Raw genomic sequence first — 25,417 nt, 5'->3', positions numbered from 1 at the left:
AGAAGCAAGCCCAGGGTGGAGGAAGCAGCTGGCACCATGGTTCAGCATTCAGGCTATAGCGCCAGACCTCCTCTGTCTACATTCCTCCTGTGGATCCTTTCAGGTGGGGGAACTGGGGCATGTTAGTTTCATCTTTATAGCTCATTTACCCTCTTCTAAAAATAGGAATTATGTCGCTTTCAGAATTAAATGAGTTAATACTAGCTAAGTTCTTAGAATTCTGCCTATACATATTGGTTGTCCAATAAACAGTAGCTATTATGATTTTTAAATGAACTTTCCAGCACCAAGAACAGACTTATCCCAAATCAAGTAATCCCACAGTAAGTAAATGTATACAAAGTTGAATAAATACTTGGGTATCCCTTTAATACTTCTCATTGTAAAATATTACAGCACCTTTTCACTTAATGTATGTCTATGGAAACCATACTATATACAAGTATTTTTTTAAGCACTTCAGAGTTAGAGATCCACAACCCATACTCTCTAAGAAGTCTGTTTTCTTGAGTGAGTTGTCATTCCATTCTAAGAATGAAAGGCAAATATTGCAGTGTACTGAAAAAGCTCTTAAGTTACAGCTTTATAGGAGAGTAACTTTTCCTCTTTGAAGAAAATAATGAGAGAAGTACAAACAGGAAGATGCGGATGTGTTCTTTGGTTATTTTAATAGATAAATGGAAATATGATCTGTTATTAACATGGGATTTTATATCAAATACAAGACACTTTAAATAGTGCTAAGGTTTTATGATAAGGGAAAGAAGAAAATTCAAGACTAATTCTACCATTTCTATAGTAATTTAAAAATCTCTTTCAGTATACTACTGAAAACACTGTTTTGGGGGGAATCACAAGATCTTGGTTCTGGATTCCCTAGGTTTTGGATAAATTCATTTTTAAAATATTCAATCAATTAGTTAATTAAATTCATTCATTCAGTCGCTTTTGCTTCAATTGTTGACTGATAATCGACCACTGCAGAATGTGTACTCCTAGGTCCTCGTTGAGTTCTCCAGAGCAGCCCTGCTTTCACAAATTCTATGATGAAGACTAGTTTATCTTTTAAGTTTGTGATGTGTTGTGAACCAGTGCTGCCATAAAACACAATAAGAACAGATTCAAAAAATGAAAACAAGATTCCATAGACACAACAGGACTGCATCAGATTATTGCGAATGTTTCCATGTCTGACTCCTGGGTGCTGTGCCCCTCTGCCACATGCCGGTAGCAAACAGCTCACAGAGCAGCAGTGTGCTTGAGACCACCCCTGGTGGAGCGCTGCCAGGCACATTAGGTGCCATGGTACTGGCTCTCTTTCCCAGGAGATGATTGTGTGATTTTCTCTTCTGCTTCTAATTACAGTTTAGAATTAGCCTGTGGACTTTCCTCTAATACACTTCTTTCTTTCAGTACTTTATGAAATGTGTCTCTCTCTTGCCGGGTACTCATTGTTCCAGTACACTGATGATACCCAAGACGGCCAGAGCCAAGAACACAGTGAGAGGTGATAGTGCAGGTCCCCACTATCACTTTAGAGTGTCTCTCACTCCTGTCACACCACACTCATCACTCCCACGTTTGCGTTGGTTCACAAACATTTTGGGTGCTCTTACATTTTGCAAGACCCAGTGCCAGGTGCTGTGGACAAGGCAGTTAATATAAGCACATGGTTCCTGTCCTCAAGCTGCTTATGCTCTTAAAAGGGGAAGTGTTAGCCAGGTCCTGTTTTTAATGCATATTTAATGCACTTCATTTTGAAACTCTCCCAGAAGTGGTATAAAGTAAGTGTTAACTTGCTAATTTTATAGAATTAAAAAAGGAAAAAAGTAGATACAAGATTATGCTCATGGCAATATAAATTAGTCTGTACAAAATTCTTGTTAATAATTTTTATAACCTTTAAAAATAATTTGAAACTATTATGTACTAATGTTTTAAATTTTCTTATAGATTACATATTTCCTATGACACGTATCAAGATTTAAGATGACATTTCATTGGGTGTGTCATCTGGATGGAGTTATCCAGACTTGATTCAAAGGTACCAAATATAGACCACCAAGTTTCTCGATTTGTAAGCCAAGCCATTTTTGTTAGATAACAAGTGAGTATTGTTAAATAAGTCATTCTAGAAGGGATTCTGTGTGGTAAATCTTGTTAATCCAAGATCTACCTATTATTCTGTGTGTGTGTGTGTGTGTGTGTGTATGAAAAAAATAGTTATAAAAAACTCATTGTTTTATTTCATATTTAAAAGTGATCCTTCAAAATGGGTGATTTCACTTCTCATTTCTATTTGATATCTTTCAAGCATTTACTCACTAAAAGATAATAATTTATAGCATCCTTTATACAAATAAACTGTATTTATGTAAATGTTTCTTTGACAGTTTAGTGTACTGTAAAATGGCCAAACTTCATTAGATAAATTTTTGCTTAAGAATTTTATCACGTGTTAAATGATTTTCTAGTTTTATTGAGCTTTGCTTGTTTTGCATCTTTTATATATCTACAAATGGCAAACTTTCAGATACGCTTGATAAATTAACCTCAGATTCACCAGCGATAGATTATGGATCTTTCTCTAATTCTCAGCTTATAGAAGATACATGAAGGTATTTGATAAGGACCAGAGAGGTTAGGCCTTTGAGAATCGTTTCTGACTGAGTACCAACTCAACTCATTTGGGGGAGGCTCAAATTTGACACTTGCACTTGCATTCTTTTTTTCCCCTAAGTACCAGAGAGCAAACCCAGGGCTTTGCATATGCTAGGCAAGTCCTCTATACCACTGAGCTACATCCTCTGTCCTTTTGTTATTATTTTTGTTGTTGTTGTTGTTGTTGTTGTTTGGAATAGGGGATTGAATCCAGGGTGCTTTACTACTGGGCTACATCCCCAATCCTTTTGATTTTTAATTTTGAAACAGGGTCTTGCTGAGTTGCCCAGGGTCTGGTTAAATTGCCAAGATTGGCCTCCAATTTGGAATCCTACATTGCTGATATTACAGGAATGTGCCACCATACCCAGTTTAGTTTGCTTTCTCTCTTTCTTTCTTTTTCTTTTCTTTTTTTTTTTTTTTTTTTTTGAGACAGGGTCTTATTCAGTTGCCCAGACTGGCCTTGAAATTGAAATCATCCTACCTCATCCTCTTGAGTAGCTGGATTACAACAAGTGTGAGCCACCAAAACAGGCTGCTCTCAGGATCTTAAAGATGCCTGTCATTCACATTCATTCAAGAGCAATTGTTCTATATATTTTGGTTGTTTAATCTGGAGAAGAAAACCTGAAAACTCTACCAAGATGTTATGAGATGGGTAGGCAGTAGATTTACATATTTAAATAGTAAAGCTTCGCAGATGTAGATAGTTGAAAACACCATAGCCAACATAAATCCTGTCATTTGGGAATTTGTCCTGTATTTTTAAAGGGTTTTGAGTTTCAAAAAGGGTGTGACAGAGCAGGCTTCTGTGGGCTATGAAACACTTCTGTGCATCTCCTCTTAGCTCTGTGTTCAGTGACTTCATGGTGGTGTGGTAGCTGGACATCAGCTATCCTGGGTATTTCACTGTGAAATTTACAAATGTTACAAATCAGGACCTTCCCCCCACCTTTTTTCTCCTGGAGAGTCAATTATTAAACATTTATCAGTCCAAAATTGGTTTCAGCTTCAGCCTTATTATGAATGTGGATAATAATGCATGCTGATCATTTTTGCTTGGTTTTAAAATTGATCTCCCAGACACTTTGGAAAGCCCCCTCTCTGCCTAATGTACTATTTTAGTAATAGGAGATATATAAAGATTAATAGAAAGATGAATGTTTTTGAATAGTCAATATTCTGTGAGTAACCAAAGGAAGAAAATTCTTTGCAGAGGTTAAAATCGGGTAATAAGGTAATGATTTTTGAATTATTATTTCCTTATTGTTGGTGTTATGTGTTCTAGAGTGAGTGACATGCCTATTATATTGGCTATACATTAAATAGCTCACCATAGGTCACACAGTAGGTACTATTTTTAAATTACGTACATGGCTGTGTTACATCATATATAACATTGCACTTGTATAGCTTATTAATTAGCACATTACTTGTTAATTTAAACAAGGCTATGGATCTGATAATTCTGGTATGATAGCTTTGGCAACAGAAGACTTCTCTGAGTATCTCCAGGAATTGCTTTGACAGACTAGGGAGATGAAAATTCAGCATGCACACAAACTCAGCTGTTGGTGTTTAAATCAAAATAGATTCCATGGAACCAAGTACAATCAACTTATGTTAACAACCATTTGGGGGCTTTAGAAAACAGGCCACTGATCTAGGGGCTCATTTGTTTGAACACAAAATTCAAGTACAACATCTGGAACTTAGTGAACTAGCACAGTTTATCTTTGAACTTTCAGTTGCACCGCTTCCTCTTCTGGCAGTATACACCAGGGTAGAGGGAATGATTTGTCTATAATCAGAGGTTCTCTCCTAATTAGGGTGGTCAGGCCTGCTACTGCCTATCACATTACAAACTAAGGTAAAATTGCTTTGGGAGTGGAAGTCATGAAAGGATGGGTAGTTACAGGTCATGCACCTCTGGATTCCCTTTAACCTTTCTGAGCAACTAATTCCCTTTGCTGTACTGGACTGTCAATCTGAAGAGCAGCCAGACTTCCTCTGGGTTCCTTTCACCCACACTTTGCTTATCTGTCTGAGTGGCATTTGTCTGATCTTTCCTTTTGCATGTTTTTACTTTTAAGATCTTCTCTTTCTTATGTAAAAAAGGCAATTAGACTCGTATCTGTTTATTTTAAACAAAATGGCTGTTAATTAGTGTGATCAAAAACCCTGCCATTGTAGACTATGGGCTCCACTTTGTAGTTGCTCTAAATTGAGTATGGTTTGGTGCCAGTTGACATGATAACAACTCAAAGTCTGGCTTTTTAAGCATTAATGAACAAACACATTTATGAGGCTTTGTTTTGTCTGGTTTAGATCTATAGGCTCTGAATGCATCAGAGTTCTTATTTTTTTCTTCTTCTGACTAGTGCTGTTGCTTATTAAAAGTGCATAAACTTATTGAAGAACTTTTTGATAATATAACTGATGTGTGAAATCTACACCATTTTCATTTAATTGGTTCATTTGTGGTTTTCTAAGTTGGAGCACAAAGTATATTTACTTATTCCATTAGTGACACATCCTAACATTTTTTATTAAATTATCAATTTATCAGACCTTTAGAAACATCTTAAATTATTAGTCCCTGTCCCCCTCCCCCATTCCCATTTAACATTTACAATTAACAAGCAGATTCTAGGTATTTATTTAATAGAAAACAACTACACGATCGGGGGTCAGTAGGAGATGATTCAATCTCATACATCTTTAGTGTTTTATAGTGATAATTAATATTCAGAGTAAAGGTGATGGGGGCATTATAATCTTTATTGAAAGATTAGATTATGTTTATTACTTCTAAGGTAGAAAGCCCTGATAAGATATATTAATGTAATTTTTATGTGGAGCATTTAGACAAAGATAAATTTCTAATTAGGTAGTTGGGAAAAATCAAACCAGAATTATATATAATTGACCAGAACATCCTGATACTTTAGCATTCTGGTTAAGTGAAGTTTGAAATTTGTAATTTACTTTTCACGTTAAAAAATAAGAGGGTGACGAGAGTGTCAGAGGGCCAATGACCTGGGTGTGTGTCTTTAACACTAAAATAAGACAACTATCTTAACCCCACTTGCAAGATGCCTAGAAACACTTTGGATTTAAGAAATATGATCATCTGTAAAACCACAGTGCAACTTGGTTTTTCTTTTTTTAATATTTATTTTTTAGTTGTAGCTGGACACAATACCTTTATTTTATTTATTTTTATGTGGTGCTGAGGATCAAACCCAGGGCCTCGCACATGCTAGGCAAACACTCTACTGCTGAGCCACAATTCTAGCCCTGCAACTTGGTTTCTGATTGACTACACTGAAGAAAAAAAATCTTCTTGTTTGTGAATAGTAATAGATCAAAATACCTGTTTCAAGTTATTCAGAGTAAAAAAAAATCTAATAATAATGATAGCTACCATTTGTTAAATATTTACAGTACTCCAGGCAGTCTTCTGTGGTTAATAATTAATGGATTCTAGTATTCATGTGTTTAAATTCCACAGTAACTCTGCCAGCTAGACTTGCGCATGCTCACTTTCAGTGGAGGAAACTGAGGCTTGGAGACATTGAGTACCTTGCTGCATTCACTCACCTGGTAGTTGTCCATGGTGAGATCTGAACCCAGAGCATTTTGCTTCCAAGTGCTTTCCATGACACTGTTCCTGAAGATTTGTTATAGAGATTGATTTTAAAAAGTACATTTCCCTATTCTGTGAAGAAATTGGCCACCCTGTTTCCTTATGTTTAACTTTTCCAAGTAAAAAGAGAGTTTCAGTCCCCACCCTCACCCCTTCTAGTTCTCTCACCGATTGGAATCCTTTATTAAACACTCTTATGAATGAAAAGCTGTTCTTAATGGATTTAAGTGTTTCAGTGATCTTTATCACTTATCTTGGAAGGTTGCTGCCTTAATCCGTCCTCACTGTTAAACATTTTTTCTTGGTATTTAGCCTAAATTTACTTCTCTTGATTATACTCATTATTCCTAGTTACCTCCCTTATTGTATGTGTCAGTAATGATCTATCTTTAGCCAACTGGCCTTGTTTACAGTCCTTCCCACAAGATTGAGGCTGATGTTGTAATGATGCTTAGAGATGATATAATATAGATGTGGGTAATTTGGCAATCAAATTCAAAGTACATTCTAAACCTAGAATTAGTAGGAAAGTAATAAATGGCACTCAGTGTTGGTTTTCTGCATCATCTGTACTTTGGTTTGCATCTAAAGACATCTGTATTTGATGCTTTAAGATTATTCACATACAGTTACTTTATATGGCTTGTAATATTAGAGTATACTAGCTTAATGAATAGCTTAAAAGTTTATTAATTATATATACTTCATTTGATATGACACCACTTTGTTTTTATTATTTTGCACTAAATCAGCATCTCATACAGTATAATCTTTGATCATATTTGCTTATTGCTTCCTGCCCCCAAGTCCTTGATTTCCATTTCCTTTTCAGTAGTAATGAGACAAATTATCAAACAAGCTCATTTGAGGAGACTCCAATTGTAATCAGTTAGCCTGATGGAGGAAAGAGTTTTGGTATGAAGCCTTCATCCTCCCTGTGGATACACAGTATAGTAATTTAAGGCTTATTGTAGTTTATTGGGCACTCACCAAGTGAACCTTACAAAGTAAAACCAGATTTCTTCATTCCTCAGAGAATAGATATCTATTCATAAGTTGTGTGGGTTTGGGGATTTCTGTTTTGTTTTGTTGTTTATCATTCTCATAAAGAGCTAACCTGGGGCATTGCAGAGAGTGGTTCATTTTGTTTTTTGTTTTTTTTTGTACAGACTTGAAGCTCCAAAGGCTAAAGTTAAATAAAAAGAATCACAAAGTTGTAAATCTAGATGATACGAGTGCAGAAGGGGGAGAAACCCAAATATATAAGCCAGGTGGAGGACCCTGGAATGTGACTCAGTAACCAAAGATGAAAATAATGGAAGGGAAGTTTCAAGAACAAAATTCAAGGTGGAAATAGACATGATGGTGTTCAAATCAGAAACAATTTGTCTCTTTTGAAAACATCAAAGAATCCCTGAAGGTCAAGAAAATATAAATATGAGGCAAGAAATATGGATATTTTCAAATAAGACATTTAAAGTTGTCAAGTATACAATTTATGAAATAAGCATTGAAAGATGAGACACGACACATGTAAGAACTAATACAAAACTTAAAGAAGAGAACAAGAAGTGAACACCTCAAGAACTGCCTTGTGGGGGCTTTTTGATTAAATCCTCTTGAGAGCATGTGGGAAAGTTCTGGATTCTCTGAGGCCTAGGGTCCATCTTAAGTGTTTCTAATGTTGGTGCTGTAAGCTGGCACTATTCTCTAAGTACTGTTCTTTGCACTTTACCTATTGTTTCTGAGCTAATTTTATCCTCATAATGACCGTAGGAGGAAGGAATACCACTGTTGTGTCCCTGTTTTACAGATGCTGTGGCAGACACACAGATTAAATAATTTGCCCAAGTTCACACAGCAAGACAAGGGCAGAGAAGGCTTTGACTCTAAGTAACCCTGCAAAGTGCCATGTTATCTTACTCCTTTCCAGAACCTTGGAAGGCCCAGGATGTCTTGTTGCTTTTCTCTACTCCTTCTAATCAGTCCAAGTCCTGACAACTCAAGCTTTTTAGTGTCTAGAAAATCTCCTTCCTCATTTCCCAGTGTCAGGATCTACCACTCCAGTGCCCTTTTCCTGCAGTGTCACCTCTTTCAAAACCTGCTACTTACTCTTGATGAGATGTCTCTAAATGTATATCTGAGCCTATAACACTCTCCATTAAAATTGTCCCAGCATTCTCCATTATATCCAGGACAAAATCCAAACTTGCCAACTGTGATGGAAAAGACCCTGGTGATCTGATCCCAGGCCCATTCCCCTTACCCCAACAAACTTCTGCTCCAGAAACAGTTCATTGTTTGTGGTTCTCATACATATGATTTTTTTTTTCTCGGCCTCCTTGCATTTTGCACCTGTTGTTTTGTCTGCCCACAGTTTCCTTCCTCCTTTCTTGGTCAGGCTAAGTGAGACCCATTCTTAAAGATTCAGCAGAAGCCACACATATTCCAGGAAGTTCTCCCTGATCCTGCAGGAGTGTTCAGTCCCTGCCTCTGTATTCTCATTGTGTTCTGTGCACAGCTTCAGCATAACACAAACACTGAGTTGTGTTCACTGGCTTCTGCCAGAGTGTGCTCTGCTCAAGTGTTGGGCTCATGTGTTCATTGCTGAATCTTTCCTGGCTCTCACAGGGACTGACACAGAGTAGGTGCTCAATCAAAGCTTATTGAATGAAGGGCCAAAAAAAAAAAAAAAAAGAAAAGAAAAAAGAAAAAGAAAAAAAAGTGAATACATATATCTGATGGTGCTAATACTTTTGTCTTTGGAGTGCTTTATTTTGGATTGTGGGAAAAAACTGTCAGATATTCTGGAGCAGAGTCTCCTTCTGATTGTGTGTCTGAGTACATGGGCAGCTTTAAAATGCATAGTTCCTTGGTCTCCATCATTAAATATTCAAATAAGTTACACATCACATTTTTGGGGACAGGAGTAGATCTGAGTAACTCTGATGTCTAGCTATGGTGGAGCTTGTCTTCAGAAAGTGGGGTGGGCTAGCTGCCTGCTGTTCGGTGCAGCAGGAAGGTCTTTAGGGTGTAATACTGGGTTTTAGAAACCTATGGCCACATTGGACCACAGATGCTACTTCTGCTCTCTGCCAACCAGTGGGCTGTGCCATGTGCCTGGATCCCAGGAAGAAACTCACCAGTGTGTTTTACAAACTTGTGCCTATGTCAGGATCCTTAGAGGATCAAGCTAATGTGTTAAATAATGAGAATTTCATGAGGGAAGTATTCCAAATGCTCATGTAGAGATTTGTGCTACTGCAATTCGATCTCTTAATTACTATGAGTTCTCTCCCTCCCTGTTTTTCTTACTTCTTTCCTTTCTTTCTGCCTTCCAAGGTATGGAAAAGGTATGGGAAAAAAAGATGATGCAAGGCTTAAATACACTTATGTACACAGAAACATTTGCCTGGTGTGTGGTACAGTGAGAATAGTACTGTTAGAGACAAGTATTAAATGTGTTATGATGTCTTAGTAGCATTAGTAGAGGAAGGAAGTAACCTAAGAGGATGTTTCCTATCTGTGACAAAGTGTTGTTGCACATCCCTCTGGTCTTCAGTAGTTCTTTGTATTGGAGGAACTTGTGAAAACTCTTTGGATCTTTTGTGGAGCTGGTGTGGCAGACTAGGAATGATCTGTGGTTCACACTTACCTGTTTTTACCAGAATTTTTTGTCCTATTTGCCAAATTGATCTGTATCTTAAATTTATTTGGCCCCTGACTGTTAAATCTCATTTTGTTGTTGAATTCTTTGCCTAGGCTTTCCTCCATTCTTGTGACAATGATATAGATATGTAAAAAAGAAATACAATTTGAATTTTGCCTGAGTTTAGATCTCCTATGTGCCAGTCAGCTGTTTTGTGACTGGGTAGGCTGACTCTCCCTGCTGGCCTTCATGACACACTTGATTGTTAGCACTATGGGCGCAAGAACCTAGTCTGTCTTTTCTCACTATTCTGTTTTTAGTGTCCCAAACAGAACCTGCATTGCCTGTGCTCAGTGAAGTGGTTGATGGAAGGAATAAGTGAAACTAAATTTTCAATATAGTACAGTTTATTTCATAGTTGTGAATAAGAAAATGAAATAATGTGTAAAGACACTTGGAACAATATAATGGCACATATAAATATTCAGTATCAGGTATTTTTATTAATTCAAAGGCAACACACCATAACCATTAGGAGCAAAGGCACTAAAGTTAGAGAGTTGGTGTTTAATTCTTGCTTTGTCATTTATTAATTGGGTGACTTTGGGTCAGCTGTTCATATTAACTGAACTTCAATTTTTCCCTTTACCTCCCAGAGTTGTTGGGTCCTGAATGAGCTATAAAGCCCACATCACAATTACTGGCATGTGGTACTCATTTAATAGCAGATATTATCATATTTATCATCAGCAGCACCATCAACACATCTCTATCAATATCACCACACTATCTGCCACTTTTACTGTTGTGCAGCTCCTGTGTTTATAGCAGAACGCTCTTATCTAACTGCTTGTCCATGCAAAGTCAGAAACCATATTTTCTATACACTCCTTATTGCAGGGTTCTCTTTGAAAGAACCTACATTACTAAGCCCTTTACTAGCTGTGGGACTTTGACGAGTGATTTAAATTCTTTGTGCCTCAGTTTCTTCATCTTGGGGCTAATAATAGTTTCTGTTGCATGGGTTTTTATTAATACATTTAAAGTGCTTAAAGAGTGCCTGTACTAGAAAGTTATCAAAAACAGTAATGCTAGCTAGAAGCAGTATTACTAGTAAAACATAAAATAGTAGGCACATTTTTAAAACCCTGAGTGTTAGTGCCTGTGTACTTATATTAACACATCATATAAATACACATAAACAGACATACTTAGGTATATTTTTTATAGTCACTGACTTTTTCCTCATCATTTCCCAGGGTCCAAATTTCAAATCCCACCACAGGGAGGCCCCAAACCTAAATATATCTGAATCACCCCTTAATGAATGCATGACTACTAAGTAGGTAACCCCTATTTGCTAACATACTTTTAAACTTAGGAAAATTCAGAATAGTTACTAAGATTTTATTTCTTTAAAAAAGTCAGCAAACACAGAAGCACATTTAAAGAGAAGAATTCCTTTCAGAGGAGTGAATGAGGACAGAAAGGTTTGTGTTTCTTGTCATGTAAGGAAAAAATAGCTGAGAGTATAGATTTCAGTGTTCCAAAATAAAAAATTACGTCTGACCAGGATTGGAAGCTTCAGATCAAAAGGGCAATTTTAGAAAATTGTGGTGAGTGAATGAGAGCACTAGTTTATTGAAGAAATCAATTTGCTATCTTAACCAATGGCACCAGTGCCATCCCTATAATCTCTGAAAATAGATAGGCACTTTGCGGTTCACCAATCCGTAGATCGCATCTGCTTCCTTACACCTGGCAAGCTCACACCCTTTTCAAATAAGATAGTATCGCGGGAGCTTTCTGGGTTTATGAAGCCACAAGTTTATTAGTTAGATAAAATCTCTAAGCATTTAGAAGTTTAAAACTGTGCTGTCAAACTGTATTTCAGTTATAATGGCAATTTCCAAAGTAAATATGACACAGTAACTTTTAAATCTTGTCATTCTGTTTCCTTGATAGTGTGTGATTTGTGATCATCCCTGGCAGTCCTTCCTGTCTTTGTTTTCAAATTCAGCTGCACATAGAGAGTAGCAATTGAAATACTGAAACATAGAATCTCATGCCAATGAAACACCTCCACTTTTCCCCAAATGCTTCCTTGGATAAAGGTGAGGCAGAATTTCTAAAAGGAAAACAAATGGCTTTGGATGTGTATAATGCAGTAGTGAAAGGACAAGGCAGTCTTGGGGGTAGGGGGTCCTTGGGAGTAGGGGGTCTGTCTCACTTAAATTGTCAAAAAGATAGAATACAATAAAAACTTACTGAATTTACTATTAAACTTAGGCTTTTCCTAAGTTTAAATTTCCTAAGTTTAAAGACCTACATAAAACCATTTTTTTTTTCTCTCCTAACATCCAACTCTCTAGGAATGGGTGCAAATCTTAAGGAGATAACCTGATATGAAGTAATTATTTTGGGAAAGCAAATTTCAGGATGTTCATTTATGCCATTCTATTTTCTAACAAATTTTATACAAAAATTGTTTATTGAGAATTAATTTTCACTAGGAACTATAGGTAAAGAGTTAGGAAAACTGAAGCCTTCCAGTTAATCCAATGTTTACTATATTACCAAAGTATTTAGTATATTTAGCTATATTCTTAACATGACAAAAATGTTCTCTCTGAAATAACAATGTCTTTTCAATATAATATCCTGATGACATTATGGTGCACATTGCTGGAACCTGTCCAGAGCTCTTCCATATATGTTATATCCATGCTTTCACAAGTAATTCTGTGAGGTAAGAAGGACCAGTAGAATTAGCTTCATTTTGCAGTGGAGGATATTGACAAGAGAGAGGTAAATAACTAGCCCAAAATGCTATTAATAAATAACATGGTTGGGATTACAGTTGGCAGGACCAGAGCATATTCCATTATATTAAACTGAAGTATAATTTTATGGGATGGTAATATGAAGCAGAATGCTTTTGTAGTTATTATAAACCTTAAAATATGGGTGCTATAAGGAGTAAGATGTCTCAAATAATATCAGGTTGTTATTTTGAACAGCCATCATCACTGCCAGAGTTATTTTGAAAAATTACTAAACATGACACCCAAATCAAAGTAATTAGGAGTACTGAAAAAAATAGTGATAATTTGTGATACATTTTTGGTAAAGGATGCTTGTTAACTTTGGGGAACAAGGTTATTAATGTTTTCACCATTTAGAAGGATGAGTTCTCTCCAGACATGAATTCACTGGTGTGCATTGGAATTTAAAGCAGAGTGGAGTATATGACCTATGATTTTATGCATTTGAGAAAAGACATATCAAATTGTCACCCTTCCATTTCTCTCACATAAAATACAATAGTTGATAACAATTGGTATCTTTCATATTTCATATTGATATTTGTTGAAATGTTTTCATATTGACAACATCACTAGCAAAATTCAAATCTAATATGTTACTCATAGAAATATGATCTAAATGATTGGTTCAGAGCATGTCAAACGATGTAAAGAATTGTCCTAAGAAATAGCATTTCTTCTTGTTCAGCTCAAATGGCAAATGCAGGATCTATTACTAGGTGAGCCTGGCAGATGTTTATCTTTATTCTTTCTTCTGTAAATGTCCCATCACTTAGTAGAGGACACCCAAACCTCAGGACACACATATATAAAATCCTGGGAATTTATGCTCTTATTGGAGAGCAAGTCCCTAATGGTTATTTAATTACAAGGGAAGTGTGTTTGGTCCTATCAGTTTACATTCTCCAACAAAATAGTGTTTACAAGAGTCACAGTTACCCAAGTTTGGATTACCTATGTGTAACAATAGAATGTCTAAAAACATGAGTTAGGGGCTTCTGGAAGAGTCTGTGTGGGGGAAACTACCAGAAAAGAGCTATTACCACTGCTGCTATCTTGCCATTACAGTTTTCAGTGCTGCATTCTCAGAACCCTACAATCCTTCTGTTCTTAACACACCCTTACAAAAGGGGGAAATGCATCTCCGATGGAGTGTTTGAGAAAAGAAACCTGAATGGTCAGTTATAACTCCCTACAAATGATTCCTTATGATGTGAAAAGGCTTTTACAGGGAATGGGGAGATTTCTGAACTGAATAAGTCCAAGTAAAAACAATTCTGGAAAACATTGCAGTTTGAACCTAATCCACTTAGCTGAATCTGTCCTTGAGTTGCCCACTTATTTAGCGTTCATTCTTTCAGAAGTTGAGCATCTCTGTCTTTGAGTAGTGGGCAGATGAACCATGCTGTTCTGCTTACTCGCTAGCAGAAGTCCTTTTTGTTACTTCTGGTGTAAGCTTTTAGAAAGCTACAAAGTACAGTGACAGACACTATCATATTCAATTGGACATGCTTTCTGCAGATTTGTTAAGGATTTACTCTACACTTTTGTAGCATTTAGTTACCATAGAGATGACCTCAGTGGTAAGAGGAACAGCCTTTAGGTTGGACCTCAGATTTTCCTTTCATTTCCATTTAATTTGATTTGACTGCAAAATGTCACTTCCATTGCATTGATTAAGCTTCATTGCTGCCACCAACACTGTTAGAGAGGTGAAAGGGCAGGCCAGCTGCTGTCATTTTGCACCCCTACCCTTTTCTGATATCAATACAGATAGGCTTTTGAGATGAGAAACTCCTTCACTACATTGATGCAGATGCAATTTTCTCTTGCTCACTTCATGAAATATAATAAAACTGAAATTATGCTCAGAAATCTTTATTCACAAGATTCACTCTATATAGCCTCAAATTTTCTCTACTTTAGTTCTATGCTCTTCTTGTAAGGTATGATATATAATGTATGAAAACTAAAAATTAGTATGCCTTAATGTTTTCCTCTAAAATTATTTTTTCTCTTAGATAACTCAGCAGTTAGCTACTTTCTTGAAATAGTTCTTTTATGGTTCACATGTATTAGAAATTGCAAGATGATGTTGATATACAACTATGAAGCACTAGTTCTTGCAAATGTGGTTTGGAAGAGCCATCTTCAGGTATTAATCCAGGGAGGATGAAAGTTATATGATGCTGTAAACAAAGTTTTTCTTTGGTAACCTCTACTGCTCTGTCCACTACATTTCTTTATTACCTTCTCTGACTCTTAAAGTCTTGAGGGACCAGAATTCATCCATATTTCCTTTTATGTTAATAATAACAATAATAATAATGCAATTTATAAATTAATTCAACACTAAGATTTGAGAAAATAAATACACTAACTTTTTAGTAGCATAGCACTTACCAAGTAGAGAAGCAAAGGGTTGGGATTAGGGGGAAAAAGAAAGCAGTATTTGCTACATGAGTGTTGGTTTCTTGGTTTTGGAGGTTTTGGCCAGGATCAAATGTGTTGTCTTTTGGGGATTGATATCAGCATTCCATCCAGGACTGCTTTAGATAGTTCGTATTATTTGGGTTAGAAGTCTAAAGTAATGTACATTGGGAGAATATTACTGTACTTAATTTGACAAGTTTTGCTGAGTTAGAATGCTCTAGAATTCCAGTAAATAATGCAATGAAAGTCACAGCATGGCTCCATTTAGTTGTTATTTCTAAATGATATAGAATGTGCATGTGAATCACTTAGATATGTTGCTAAAATGCATGTTTAGATTGATAAGGCCTAGGATAGGGCCTGAGATTCTGTGTTTCTAACAAGTTGCCAACTGAGGCTGTTGTTGCTGGTTCCTGGGCTCCACTTTGTCAGTAAGGACCTAGGGAAAGTTCTCGATCTTGGCTGAACATTGGAATCTCTTGATGCTATAGTTGGGATCTTGAATGCCCCCCGATGTTCATGTGTTGAAGGCTTGGTCCCCAGCCTGTGGTGCTAGTGAGAGGTGGTAGAACTTTAGGAGTAGGTGCCAATGGGAAGGAAGTTAGGTCCCTGGAGGATGGCCTTGAAGGGGATATTGGGACTCTGCCCTCCTTTTTCTCTCCTTTGCTTTCCTAGCTGCCTTGAGGGGAACAACTTTTGTTCTATCATACTCCCTGACATGATGTTCTACCTCACCCACAGACCCAAAGCAAAGGAGCCAACTAACCATGGATCGGAACCTCTGAAACTGTGAGCCCAGATAAAATTTTCCACTTTTTAGGTTGACTTATCTCAGGTGTCCCCCAGTATCAGAAAGCTGATTTAACACATTTGGAAAGATTAAAACCACCTATGTCTGGGTCCCAGCCTACCCTAAAGTTTTGTATTTAATTGAGAGAAATGTGACTGGTATCAGCATTTTGTCAGCTCTCTTGAGGATCTCAGAATGCATATGATGGATTAGAGAATGAATCCATAAAGATGGAGGGGAAAAATAGCCAAAGATGATAATTATATCAATAAAACTCCACTCAGTGTTTTAATTTTGCTATCTTCCTGGAATTTTTAGAGAATATAGTGAACCAAATATGGAAATAAAAACCAATTCATCATTCCACTCATTAATAGCAAATATTAGTTCACAAATTGAACATTTAATGATATTATCTTTAGCACTTTCTGCTTTTAAAAATAATGTGGGACAGGGTGCCAGAATAGCAAATAAGACCCAAACTCTGAGGTATCATCGAGTCCTGCAGAATCAGACTCACCATTTTATTAATATATTCAGGTGATATGCACAATGCAAATAGTGCTTGGGACATACTTACACTAGAAAAGGTTTTTATGAACATTGGAATTTACACCCAAGTAAACTCAAATTGACTTGGGTGTCCTGTATTCCAGTTGAAAACACTAGGAAAGAATTAATTTAATCAAAAATAAAAATACAGTGTAGTATTATGAATTTACATAATACTTTCAATATCTTACCTATTATATTACCTCTTCTTCTTATGTCTTTAATATCCACTGATTTTTAAACCTAACCTAAAATAAGAACTGCTAATAGCCCTTAAGATATCATGCTGTTTATTAAAAATAAATAAGATACTTTTGTTCTTTGCAAGGATGGGAGACAACTCTATCACTTTTAGGGCAATAGTCAGCTTATGTTAATTTTTTTTTTTACATTTTTTTCTTAAATTTATTTATTTAGAAAGTTGTCATATATTTTTAAATCCTTGAATTTATGGAGTCTAGAAGCTGTCTTGTTATAACTCAAGTGTGACAATTGGTGCTCATAAAACTATAAATTACCAGAATTGGCCTGAAAGAGAATTATCCAAAGGCTTATCTGACTATGAAAACATAGTCCCACAAGGCTAGAAATGTTATGTCTATATACCCAAATAAGAAATGCTAATCTTTTAAAAAAATTACTTAGATTAACTAAAATGTCAAAGTGTAGCATTTGTAAAAGCAACACCCATTGTTGTAAGCTCACATGTCACTCTGCCTCCTGCTGACTGGCTTCCAACAAACCACAGACATCTAAAAACAAGTTATGAAAGTTTAGTCACAAAAATTAATTTTCAGGTTAAGGTAAAAAACACACCATTGACATTATGAGATTTTTCTTTTAACCGTCTCCCCTTTTGGAGTCTTTGTCACACCTCTGGTACTCTATTAAGACGAGGACATTCTTATGCTGGTATTGAATACAGTGATTTGCGCTTTAAAATGGAGTGTTGAGAACTCTATTTGGAATGTGTTGCTGTATATAAGATCGAGCTTTAATAGTGTTATATTTCAATCTATAAATAACTTTTGCTTCCTATCTGACATTAAAACAATGTATGGCATTTGGCAAAAAGTAAACTGCCAAATGATTTCTTAAGTGCCCAGTTAAGGGATGTCATTGTAAATTTTTTATACTGGCTAAACCACTGTAAAAGTGTGTTTTAGGTTTACTAATCCTTCTAAATAAATGATTTATTTTGGCACTTTGAAATCATAAATGTTAATTGAATTCTGAAAAAGTGTGGCATTGTTGATTTTTATTTATAGTGAGGCAAGTTAACAGGTATATTATGTAGCGAAGCTGTATTTAATTAGTGAGAATCAGGAAGGTAAATGATAATGAAGCTCTCCCATGTGCAAACGTGATGAACCAAATGAGGAAAGAGTGTTTATTTGTAGTCCCAGTGAGTCATGGAGGCTTTGTTGTCAGAGCCCACATGACCTAACTGAAACAGAGTTCCTTCATTTGTTAAATGAAAATAGGAATATTGTCTTCGTTGAGTTCTAGTGAAGAATAAATAAGCTAATGTTTAAAGTTCCTGGCCCAGTACCAAAAGATATTTAGAAAAAAGTTAGTTTCTACCTGTTGTGGTTTGGATCTTGAATGTCCCCCAAAGTCCATGTGTTGAAGCCTTGGTCCTCAGTCTGTGGTACTGTTGGGAGGTGATGGAACCTTTAAGAGGTGGGGCCTAGTTAGAGGAAGTGAGGTCATTGTGGGTGTGTCTTTAAGACAATATAAGAACCCTGACCCCCTTCTCTTTGTTTCCTGTCTGTGATGAGGTGAGCATCTTTGCTCCACTGTTTGCTCCTTGCCATGGTGTCCTGCCTCACTACAGTCACAAGAGCAACAGAACCACCTGACCATAGACTGAAATCATGAGCCAGAATAAATATCTCCTTATCAGTTGTTTGGTAATTTGTCACAGTAATGAAAAACTGACTAACATATCACCTCCACCACTCTGATTCCTTAACTCCCTCAAATCCACACCCACCATTCTCCTTCCTTAGTAGAGTTTCAAGAAATATATGTGGGAAAAGAGGAGCCATTAACTGTTAATTAGCCAGATTTAAGCTCAATTGTGATTTTGTTATATTTAAGCAAAGTCCCATGAAAGAAATAATTGCCAAATAAATAAATAAGAACACCCATCTCTAAAACTGTGGACAGAGGGTTTGTTCTTGGGACAAACCAGGCATTTTTTTTCTGTGGAGATTATTGAATTGTTCTTGGCTGAAATATTTTTCTACTTTGACAAAAGTTACTAATTGTTTTGCATTGCCTTCTTTCTTTGTATTGTAGTCCTTTCAGCTGTGTTCTGAGGTGCTGAAAAGGTTGGGAGTGCTCTGAGGATTAACACCCATGGGAGCTGGGAATAAAGGCCCCAGGACCAGGTAGAGGGCAGAATTGGGCTGAGATGTAACCACAATCAGTCAATACTGTGGGGGCAGGTGCTTTAGGGCTGCCTGGTCTTTCCGAGAGGCAAGACTGCTAGACCTCTTTGCCTCTACTTCCCCACATCCTTCTTAGAACAGTCCTTAGATGCTGCCATCCTTCCAAGAGAGACATACCACCAGGTAAGGCAAGAATCCTGCTCATGTTGGGGAAAGTTCTAGGGAGTAATCACTTGCATTTATCAGCAGTCAGCACTCCTGGCAACTAAATGAGTGTCTCATTCTGGAGGGGAATCCAGGTGGCATAACACAATCAGTATTGCCAGAGGTTAGTTTTGTTTACTAGCATTTCAGGGTCACAGGCTCAATCGAATACCAGTCTCTGGGTGTTGTCATTTTCAGAGATGTCTTGGGGAAATGCTGAACTTCAGAATCTCTGGGTGTACTTGGGGATGTGTTATTTTGAGAATGGGCCCCATGAATGCATTTTCTGAACTGACATTAGTAAAATTCTATGATGTGAAGTCTTAGCTGAACTTTGCAGGACGAACTTTTGGTGCTATTTTTAAGGGATCTCTCTCATGCATCTCTCCAAGGGCATCTTTCTGGATGCATCTTTTTATTAGCTGATTATCTGTCAAAATTTAGGATAGGCCTTTAGGGCTTGGGATCCTGCATGAAGGTATTTTATGTTAATTGATTCAAAGGGGGCTAAATGGATGAGACCATGAAAAATATAAAGATAACTTTATCCAGTATCTAAAGATTTTCAGTGTATTTAGATACCAATGGATTCTTGCTGTGGTTGTATTCAGAGGGATAAATGATGTGTGTGCCTCTGTATCCCCTTATTTGGCCTGGTATAGAATTTCAAACAGCATATGATCTTTATTTGAAACCAGGAAAAAAGTGAGAGCGATTTTTATTTGTGTCAGATTTTAGATGTCTTAATATTCTTTCCCGTCTAATTTTGCAGAAAGTGATAATAGAGTTCTTGTCAAATTAGAGGCTGCAGACTTTTAACCTATGTGGTGAAAAAACATTAGTTATTATTATCATAAAAATAATTCAAATAAAAATTTAGTTATAATGCCATTATGTTGAAGGGTGCATTCCAAGTATATAATTTTGCTCATTATGAATATTTAAAATGCAGATGAGCATGGCAGCAACTCCAGAGGCCACGGCAGGAGGATTGCAAGTTCAAGGCTAGCCTCAGCAACTTAGTGAGACCCTGTCTCATAACAAAAAATGAAAAGGACTGGGGATGTAGCTCAGTGGTAGAACACCCCTTGAGTTCAATCCCTACTACTTAAATAAATAAAATATATGAATAATCTTTTTCTGCTTAAATGGAAGTGAAATACCAATTGTTAATTGGAAAAATCAGTATGAGAATGATGTCCATAAACATTTAGGTGTCTCTTCTACTATGGAATGCAAATTATTTATTAAAATACTATAACCAGCCACATTTTTTTTTTAAACCTGTGAGACAGAGACCAAATTCAGTAGTAACAAGAGTGAGGGATAAAAGTGAGGTAAAAAAGAAGCAAGTAAAAAATACATGGTGCCCAATTTTATGGGAAAAGGTGAGACTTCTGATCTGTGATGAACCAGTAGTTGAATTTGTTTGATGTGTCTCCTGAAAAATCACTTGGTTGAGTGGAATTACTAAATGAGAAAATGATGCTGGATCACTTCTTAGAAATTTCAGACCTTTATTGAAAACTCATGACAATTTCAATTTCTTTCCTCATTAGATTTTCCCATATGGTGGTAGACAGAGCACAGTTTTTCAATAGTTCAAGTTTATGCATGGAATACCAAAGCAGGTACATTTTGGGTGTGAAAGGGCATTCTCAGCCAAATTAATGAAATGAAAATGAACGAGAAAACAAAGGGCATAACTGGAGAGGAGTTAACATTGCTTTTAGCAGTACTGTCAAACTGGGTCACAGATAATTAGATTAATTTGACTACCCTATGGTTTCATTTGGAGAAATGTAATGTGGCAACTCTTTTGCTCTTGGATATCTATAACATACAAGAAAATGGAAACACTCGGCCTTCCAAAATGGAAGAGCTAGTATGTCATGCTGAATCAGAGGCAGACACTGATGGAGTATCAACACCTGATGCTACTCTGGTAAAGCAGTCCTTGGTACTGCAAGCAAAAGTCACAGAAGATTGGCTCATGTTTTGCCTTCTAAGCTTGTTACCAGTTGGTTTCCTTTAATTGGCAATCATGTCCATTTTCCAGAAATTGGCTATTTCCTACCTGCTGGATGTAGCAGTGATTTACTGGCATGAATGTGCTCAGGATCACAGCAGCCAGAGAGTTATTTCAAACCCTCATTCTTCTTAGAACAATTACTAACCATGAGTGTCTGAATATGCATATTATAGAAGAAATATAGAGCCTAGAACCTGAGAGGCTTTTCTGAATGGGCCCTCGTGTATAAGTATTACTAAGTATAATTTAAAGATGGTATAAAAAGAATAAATAGAATAGTGCAGTGCTTAGTTTAGGTATTGTACCTAATACATGATTAACTTATAAACCCACATCTTAATGCTGCTTTGAGTAGATTGCTTTCATGTGTGGAGCATAACCACTTAAGCATGCACTTTTGCTTAACTTCTTAAGAAATCAGTTAGATTATTTTATTAGTTATTTCAAATCATAGTGGCCTCTTTTTTGAAAGAAAAAAACATTCCAGCACTTAACTCTGCTTTTCTGAACTCGCAGGCATTTATGGTTATCTAATTACTTTAACCACATGTTTCCTGAATGTGGTTGTCCACCAGTAGTTTTAACCACAAATGCAGAGCTCTAATTTCTGCTCTTTTATAGATTTTTCTGAATTAGGTCCACTGCTATTATCAGGGGAGAGTTAATGTAAATCTAGAGTAAATATTTTAAAAAATATATGAAGAGGGTATTTTAAATACAAAGGAAAATAAATTTAACATCCTTCTGAAACATGTCTAGTAAGGATTTTCAGTTTTTAAGACTTTCTATTTAATTACTTTGCATTGAAGCCAGCTGGTTTGCTAACTTTCATGACCTTATATTCCCTGAATGTTCTTATAAATCAAAGGAAGAATATGCTCAATTCTAACATTAGTTCTGGAGAAAATTCCATATTTGAAAACAAAAGAAAGAAAGGTAGAATCGAGGTTGCCTTGGGAATTTTGAGGTCCTTGGTAAGGTTAATTGGGAGGGCATAAATTCCTTTATCCTCAGATTTTTCTTTTCCTTTCTCTTCTCTCCCCCTAAGCATTTTTGCCCTCTAACCCATCAATTTCTCTTGCAGCTTGAGCCTTCACACTTCAACATTGAACCTGGAGATATAGATATATTCTAACAGGTATGGAGAGGCCTTGATGATCTCTGAAAATTCCTTTAAGTGCTTTATTTTAAATTCCAATGATTTCATAGAAATTCAAGGGTGAATGGCCCCCTGAGTTCATTAGGCTAGGCTTCTCCATGTACGAATACCCTCTACCCTTTAGGAGTCGGCTTTACAGGCCAGTCCTGGGGGACCCATTCCCACTCTAAATTTCATGAGCAACTGTAGACCACCTCAGTGATGAAGTGGAGAGAAGGGGTGCACATTAGATTAGAGGATTTTTTTAGATAACTTTTAATTTTCCATTATGATGTAGGTTTTTAAATGCATAAATCATTGCTTTGGTGAGTCACTCTTTCTAAATAGATGGTGTTAAATATCTAGGTATGGGGGTGATTCTGGTGGATAAGAATTGAACCCAGTCAGAATTCATTGAGATCAAGAAATTCAATGATCATTAATTGAGGACTTCTAAGGAACTGCAAGTTCTAATGCCCCAGAGGACCAAGGCCAATGGCAAACCTATTAGTTGCACCTTACATAGGGCTATGGGGATAGTGTGGGGCCTGAAACACTAACCTTGTGCTGTCCAACTGGAAGGTGTGTGGGCTGCTTTGTTTGCAAACCCTTAAGATTGCATGATAAATTCTAGACCTTGTGTGAGATTCACAAGTAAATACCTAAGACTCCTGATCTCACTAAGGTACAAAATTAATACAAATTGTTATTCTAATGGCACCTATCATTTACTGAGTGCTAGCAAGGTCCCAGACACCCTAGCATCTTTAATCCTTATACTGATCCTCTGCAGTGGTCATATTCAACTCTATATCAAACATGGGAATATGGAGGGACATATAATTTCTGTAATAACTATTGGAGCCCAGGTTACAATTCAAGTCTGATGACCAACTAACTTCTAAAATCTATGTTCTTTAACCACTAGTCAGGTATATTTTGGCTTATCTTACCTGAGTTGTTTATGTATATCTGTGTTTTTAAAAAGATGATTGAGGATTTTGTGGTCAAATAGTAGAAAACAAGTAGGTTTGCATTATAAAAGTCAAACCCTACATTTTACTTATTGAGGGACTTTTTCAAAGACTTTAATATTGTGCCCTGTGAAGCTTCAAAAATGGATATGTTTTTCAGTGTTTCTCAAGCTATTGTGAGTTTCACAAATTACCCCAAGTGCTTGTGATCTAAGAAACTTTGAGAAACTCTCATCTGTAATATTCAGCTTCCTGGTGACATGTGTGGTTGTGAAGGAGCACTGTTGTGAATGCACATAATACATAATAATTTTGCAATCAGAGTGTGTCAAAGGAAAGATAGTATTTGTGACTGGGCCTTTAAAAGAGGATAGTGTTTCACAGATGATGAGATTCACACAGATGATGTTGGGGGTTAGAGAAAACTAGAGGAGAAATTATTTCACAGAGCAACAACATAGACAAGTGCACAAGGGTCAGCATGGTGAATGTAGGATTGGGAGGTGATTGTATTTTGATGCATTCGATGTGTTAACTTACTGTTAATATTTTAGAATATTGGTCCTAGTTCCCCAATTTGTGAAGATCACTTTAAAGAAGATTTCAAATCAGATGCCAGAGATGTCATCTTGGCTCATGTTAAGATGATCAACTTATTGAACAAATACTGACTTTCTATTGTATTCCAGGTTCTGTTTTGGGTTCTGAGGCTACAGCTGTGAATAAGCTGTACAAGGTTCCTGTTCTCAGAAAACTCAGACAAGCAACACAAACATAAGCAATACCAACCAGGAAAATGTCAGGTACAGAATGTTAAAATAGGCTAAAGTGATGAAGAGTGCCCTTTTGGCCATTTTAGAATAACAAGGCATTTGAAGATTGTGGTGAAAACATTAGGATGAAGGAACAGCTGGAGCCAGATCCCTGAGGGGGAGGCAAACCCGAGGTTATGGAGGGACACAGAGGAGGCTCATGTGGTTGGAGTCCTGGCAAGCAGGAGACTGGTAAGGAGGGCTCAGAGAAGTTGAAAAGAACCAGAATACAGTAAGGGACTGGAATTCTTTTCCTGAATGCTATGGTTAGGTTTTGGAGGTTTGTGTGTTGGATCCCCTCTCCAGCTGCTTTGTGGATCATTAATTAAAAGGGAAAGAGCAGAAGCAGAAGGGCCAGTTAGAGTGACTACAGAAGTTTGAAAGTCTGACTTTTGATGAACAGTGGTGGTTGTGCTGGTGAGAAATGGACAGTTAATCAAACAGAATGTGCTAATGAAATGGGTATGGAGGTAGAGGAAAGGAGATTGGGTGCCATTTGGTGGTGGTTCCTGAGCTTGAAGATTGAGGGAGGTACAGGTTTGGGTGGAAAATCCAGATTGGGGGGGGGGGGCACATGAAGTTGGGAATGGCTATTAGACATGCAGGTGGAGAGCTGAGAAAGCAATTGGACAGGGGTGTCTTGAACTTGGGAGAGGGGGCTGAGCTGATAGTACTGGGACAAATTATTCCACATGATTTTATTAGTAGATTTGAGAGGGTTCACCTGTTGTTAAAATACATTTCAGAAAAGCAAGATAATCAGTAAATAAAAGTTAATAATGAAAAGTGAAAAGTGAATGTAGTATAGAGTGTGGAAGTGCAACGTGGATTTGGGGCATAACCAGTTTTCTCTTGTCATTTACTAAGTGCTGGTGGAGAAGCAGGGAAGTTTAAAGTTTTAGTATTTTAAGCCTAATAGTTCAAATACCCTTCTTCCCATCACCTTCCTGATCAAAGTGTCCAGGCGGAGCCTGACTGCTCATTATCAGAAAGGCTCCTTATTGCCTCCCAGGACAACTGATTTCAGATTTATTACAAGCTCTTTCTTGACTTCATTAGAAATTTTCCAGAGGTAGTTTGCTCTTCATTTTTACCAAATACTACAGATATTCAGAACAAAAGTCCATTCCTCATTCTTTATAATAATCACTCACATTTTGAGATAGTTATAGTGTCTTTTATATTTTCTACATGAGCATAGCTAGAACTTTTATTTGCTACTCATATGACATGACATTAAACTCTCTGTGCATTCTGTTTCCAGAACATTCCTTTGCTTCCTCCTCCAAGTATGGCACTGTG

The 25,417-nt window shown here is 36.8% G+C and overlaps 1 protein-coding gene across 8 annotated transcripts in view; it reads left to right on the top strand.

Annotated features, from left to right (window-relative positions):
* Sox5 (SRY-box transcription factor 5) overlaps positions 1–25,417 on the top strand; it is a 960,532-nt gene that overhangs the window by 78,791 nt on the left and 856,324 nt on the right. For 4 of the 8 annotated variants that reach the window (XM_048787306.1, XM_048787311.1, XM_048787305.1 and 1 more), the window contains exon 2: positions 1,954–2,107. The exons of 3 other annotated variants lie outside the window; for them this stretch is intronic. The gene's annotated coding sequence lies outside the window, so the exon portion shown is untranslated. The remainder of the gene's footprint in view (positions 1–1,953; positions 2,108–25,417) is intronic. One more of the 8 variants, XM_048787309.1, reaches the window with a different exon arrangement.

This window comes from Marmota marmota, unplaced genomic scaffold (genome assembly GCF_001458135.2).
Source record: "Marmota marmota marmota unplaced genomic scaffold, marMar, whole genome shotgun sequence".
NCBI classification, from domain to species: domain Eukaryota; kingdom Metazoa; phylum Chordata; class Mammalia; order Rodentia; family Sciuridae; genus Marmota; species Marmota marmota.
The sequence above is the reverse complement of the archived record's forward strand: the minus strand, read 5'-3'. Positions and strand labels throughout refer to the sequence as shown.